We start from the raw sequence: 6,059 nt of genomic DNA on the forward strand, positions 1-6,059 counted from the left end.
AAAAATGAGAGAGGATGATCTGCTAAGATTATACAGGTAATTTTCTAGTTAAATAGGAACTGAAATGTCTATAAAATGTGTCAGAAAATTCAGCTTATGTTCTTCTTCATTTTGAAGGAAACCACTGAACCCTGAGATCAAAATATCCAGCCATGTAATGTGACAAATAGAGGCATTTATTGAAGAAGATACAAGATACAAGAAACATTGTACATAGGACAATGACACCTCCGTCCCCTTCAAAGTAGGCACCTTGGGATCTCACACAGTTCTCCCAGTCACCATCAGCTGCCCCATTGTATTCTCCTTAATCTCATGAATGGTCTGAAATCTCTTCACTTTCCAAAGTGATTTTAGTTTTGGGAAAAATCCAGAAGCCAAATCTGGGCTGTAGGGGGGCTGAGTCATCTTGATGGTTTGATGTTTCACTAGAAAACTCTGCACAAGACATGATGCATGGGCCATTGCATTGTCATGATGGAGCTGCCAATCACCAGTTGACCATAGCTCCAGATTTCTGAATTATTTGAATAGTTTCCATTGAGGAATGTTCAAGCTTAATGCAACATTGGATGCAGATTCATTGCTCTACTTGCTCAGTCATTTTGAATGTGATGACCACACAGTACACATGCTCATTCAATGGTGTCATCTGCTCCCACTGACTGGTACAGAAGTCATTGTTCATGCATGCTCATTCCAGTCCACTCTCCTTGTCTGCCAGGTTACATCAATGTCACACAAATGGCTGAACTTTTTGCGGACAGACCTCGTATATAGCAACATGAATAATGAGATGTCCTTTTCTATTAAAAGCAACACAACCACAAGCAACTGATATAACTTATAGAAACCCCACCTTGTGAACAAAGTCTCTGCTTCAGCAGCTCTACTCCACTTCTCTCCAGTCTACTAAGCAATATTCCATGCATACAAATGTCTAAAATAATCACAAACTCTCCTAGAGCTAGAAGACACTTTATCCAAACTTTTCCCCCAAACAAGAACTTCTTTTCTATCATCTTTGACAGGTTTTATCTTCTGCAGGATAAAAATTTCTTGCTCTCTCAGCAGTCCTTTTTCTGATAGATTTCTGAAATTACTAGAGGCACTGTAATTAACCAGAGTCAGCGTTGATGTACCAACTGTAATAAATTGTGTTATTGGTCCTAATTTTTCACTTCCTTGTTAATAGAACTATACATGCACACACTTTGACAGGTACATTTGTAGTACCCTCCAAATATTGGTGTAATATACCTGACTTTGTGACTTGCATTGGCCAATGAAAGGTTACTGGAAATGATGCCAGTAAATGTTTAAAATACATGGGCATTATTTGGCCTGCCCTCCTGTGATCTGTCATAATAAATGTATGCCCTACTGGTTCAAGAAAAAAAAAAGTAAAATAAGGAACAGATTTAAACTCAGTCATGGTGTGTTAAAGTTCGATCAACCCAGAATTTAAGTCAGAAGCTTGGCAAATGAGTCAAAGATCCATGTGTGAGAATTATGAATTCTTGGGTTGTAATTCACTGTGGTTTGGGGGTAGTTTAGTACATAGTATTATTGAAACACCAGCCAAAAAAGACCCCCTCTTGTTGACTACTGAGCAGAGCCACAGTTGCTCAAAATCTAAGAATGATGTGGGCCCTTAGATGTCTTCATTCTTTTTATTTAATACTTTTTCTTTTACAGAAGTCACTCTTAATGTATGCCAGACTTTAGTTTCACATATTTCTTTTTATAGAGGTATGCTTGACATACAAAAACTGTACGTATGTAATGTATACATCATGATGAGTTTAAAGATAAGTATCTGTGTTGTCACAAATGGCAGTATTTTTCTTCTTCTTACTGTATACAATCTTCTTTTGTGTTTACATACCACATGCCCTTCATCCATTCATCTGTTTATGGGTATTTAGGGTATGTCCATGTCCTTGCTATTGTAAACAATTCTGCAGTCAACATTGGTGGGTACGCGTCTCTTCAAGATACCCATTTTATATTTTTAGATATAAATCCAAAAGTGCTACAGTATATGGTAGTTTTATTTTTAATTCTTTGTGGAACGTCTAAAATACTGTTAATAGCTGTGTCAAATTTCATTTCCACCAACAGTATACAAGTATTCTCTCTTTCCACATCTTTTCCAACTCTTGCTTTCTTTATCTTTCTTCTTCTTCTTCTTCTTTTTTTACAATAACCATCCTAATAAGTGCAAGGAGGTATCTCATTGTGGCTTTGATTTACATTTCCCTGATGATTAGTAAAGTTGACCACATTTTCATAAAACTGTGAAATATTTAGAAAAATATTTATTCAGTTATTTTGCCTGTTTTAAAAAGTACTTAAAAATAGACTTAACCAAGGAAGTTAAATGCTTACATAAAAATTGGTGAACAAACTTGAAAAAAATACCAAATAAATGAAAAGACATACTGTGTTCATGGGTTGCAATTAATGATGTTAAAACGTTAGTAGTATCTAAAGTAATCTAGATATTTAAAGAAATCTCTTTCAAAATTTCAATCACCTTTTTTTTACAGACATAGAAAAATACTATTCGAAATTTCATGTGGAACTACAAGAGACCCCAACTAGCCAAATCAATCTTGAACAAAGCAGAAGGTATTACACCTGTTGATTTCAAAATATATTAGAAAGCTATGGTGCTGTCATAAAAAAATACATTGACCAATGGGACAAAATGAATAGATCAGAAATAAATCCATATATTTATGGCAAACTTATCTTTGACAAGAGAAGAAATAATACGCAACAGGGAAGTGAAAATGTCTTCAATAAATTGTGTTGGGGAACCTATATATATACATGCAAAAGAATAAAACTGAACATTTATCTTATGTTGTACACTAAAATCAAATCAAAATAGATTAAAGACTTAAACATAATACCTGAAACTGTAAATACCCTAGAAGAAAATAGGGATAAAGATTCTTGATATTGGTCTTGACAATGTTTTCTTGAATGTGACCCTAAAAGCACAGGCAGCAAAAGCAAAAATAGACAAGTGAGACTACAGAAACTACAAAATTCTGTACAAGAAGGAGAGCAATCAACAAAGTTAAAAAGGAAGCCTACAGAACAGAAGAAAATATTTGCAAACCACATGTCTGATAAATTGTTAATATCCAAGATATACAAGAAACTCCATAACTCAATAGCAAAAAGTAAGTATCTAAATTATATTTTCCTTTTGATAAGCTTCCATCATATGGATCTTTAGGTTGACCGAAAGGACCTGGTAGTGGGCTCCTGAATTCATTTTGCAAAATTTGTCCTAATATTGTACAGAATGTGAATTCACTCAAATAAGAGTGTTCTGTAGAAGAAAAAAGTGGTTTATAAAATGGAGATTTTGTTCAAGTCTACTTTCACTTTTTCCAATGCCCCTTGATAGTTTCTGCAGAAATTGGTTTCAATATATTTTTTCATTGTTTCCTTTTTCACTTACATGCTCCAGTTTTATTTTAGAACAAATCACCTTTTTCAAACTTGCATAACATCCCTGACAATGGAACTGAAGAAAAAATATTAAAGATTTGATGACTGCTAGAGGTAGAACACTAAGAGACAAATTATCAAGAAATCACAATTAAGCTTCTAAATTTTTTGCATTTCTTTTTCATCTGCAACTAGTAATGGGTCCCAAAGGTGCACCTGTGCTTTGCCATTGAATCTCCTAAAAAAGAAGGGCAAGTGACCAATTATGTTAGCAAGTGTCTAATTATGCACACAAGGAGCCAATTACAGAAGTGAAAATGCACCTACCAAGACTGAAATAACTCTTTAGCACATTTAGCACTTAGGGTAGCTTATACATACTGTGTGTTTATAATTTAATAAAGGAAGCATCAATCATGATTAGAAATCAACAAACATTTATGTAAATGTATAGGTATTTTTGACTTTTTAAAAATTAATCACTGTTCTATGTGATAGGAATGATATACCAAGATGAAATAGACTCTAAGTTTTCAAGAAACCAAACAAAATTTAAAAAGAAACATGAAGTTTTGCTGAGATATTACATATATGTGAAACAAAACTAATAATTAAAGACAGTATATCATAGGTTGGCTCTTTACAAAATGTGTTTAAAATGAGATACAATAAACTGCAATATCCTAAACCAGCAGCTTCCAGTGCCCATTATTAGTGTAATGTTAATACACTTCTCAAATTCATGCATAGGTCCCTTCAGTAAACTGTAAAATAAATTGAAGCACTTCTGAGGAAGGAAGGCCCAAAAGGGATTTGGGTTAGCCAGAGGTGAGTGTGAGACTGGAAGATGATATGGAGAATGATGGTCTTGAGTGGGGAATTAGAGAAAGAGAGAAATCAAGATGTTAAATGCAGACTTTAAAATACTACTTTAAAAACACTTGTGTGTCTCCTAGACTATAAACTGAGTGAGACTAAATCTGTTAGTGTTATTTGTGTAACGCGTTCAATAGAATGTGAGGGAAGATTTCCATTTTATCTCTAGGGCCTAGTCCAATATGTACACATAGCAGACACTCAAAAACTACTTGCTGAATGGAAAAGATTTCAGACATCTTTTCAAATCATAGATAACTGATTTTTCCTATCCATTTCCACTTATACTTAAGTCCTTGGGGACCAGAGTCTTATACTTCTCCCTCTCTTAGGCAGATCCAGCTTAGAAACAAAATTGCTTAGCTAATATCTAGTTTTAATGTTCTTTCTTTATATGTCTTTAGAAGTAGCATGTGTTCTCCAGTTCACCTCAGTCACTGCTACTCTAGTACTAAAGTCTAATGTTCAGCCTGCATCACTCCCTTAAATTACTTGGTTAGCTTGAAGGCATTTGAGTTTGTGAGCCTATCAGGTACATGTCTATCCCCATTTCAGCTCTTTGCTCCTGTTTTTTGTGCTTCTTCCTCTCCTTTTTTCTCCCCAATTTCCTCTTCTCTCATTTATTCCACAAACATTTTTGTCCATTTAGTATGTACCAGATCCTGCAGTAGGCAAACTTATAATGAATAAAAGACACTTTCCCTGGCCTAGGTGAACTCACAACTCACAGTGTAGTTGGAGAGAGACAGACAAGTAAATAGCCTATTATAATACAGCATGAATAGAATTATAGATAACATGCTGTAAAGATATAAACTTACTCATCCTTTTTACTTATTTTATATTCCGTTTTAATGGTGTATTTTTATCCTTTTATTTTTCTTTTTTTGGCTCTAAGAAATATTTTTAACTCAGAACAGAGATAAGAACCTGGATTAAAATTTTCCTTCATCCAGAATGAGAGAAAATTGACCATCTACCCATCCATTCCTCCTTGCAAAATGATGTCATAAGAAACCCATAGTCTTTGGAATACAACATAGGTTTAAATGATGCTTCTGTCAATAAGTAATTGTACAAATGAATTAAAAATCCCTGAACCTCAATTTTCCAATGTGTGAAATCATGATAATAATACCTATATTATATTTGGGTTGTTAAAGTATTAAACATAAGATAGTTAAACCATGAAGCACAGTGCCTTCTACTGGGTAAGTAATCAGTACTAGTCACTCTTGTTCACATATCTAATGTACTTATTGAATATCAATTATGTGTATCTATTATGTTCATATACTATGACTCACTCCCTGGCTGGTTTGGCTCAGTGGATTGAGCGTCGGCCTGCGAGCTAAGTGTCGCTGGTTCGATCTTCCAGTCAGGGCACATCAGAGAAGGAAAACTCTGACTCCAAAAAACCTCCGCTGCCTTGCGGCATACCTCTTCAGGGGAAAGGCTAAGGGAGTAAACCCCGACAGAAAATCCGGAGCCGGAGTCCCTAAGGCGGTTTGACGTCGTAGTCAACACCGGCAACTCCTGCGGCGCACCTGAAGCCAAGCTGTATCGACTCCGTCTTTCCCTTGGACCCTTCAGCTGCGAAGAGAGGGGGGGTCTGCTGCATGGGCAACAGCAGACCCTCCATATCACCCTGCCCAGGCTCTGTAGCTTCAGCTTCACTGGAGAGGACACTCCAGCGTCATCGCAAGATGTCG

This window comes from Furipterus horrens, unplaced genomic scaffold (genome assembly GCF_987537825.1).
Source record: "Furipterus horrens unplaced genomic scaffold, mFurHor1.1.pri manual_scaffold_17, whole genome shotgun sequence".
NCBI lineage: Eukaryota > Metazoa > Chordata > Mammalia > Chiroptera > Furipteridae > Furipterus > Furipterus horrens.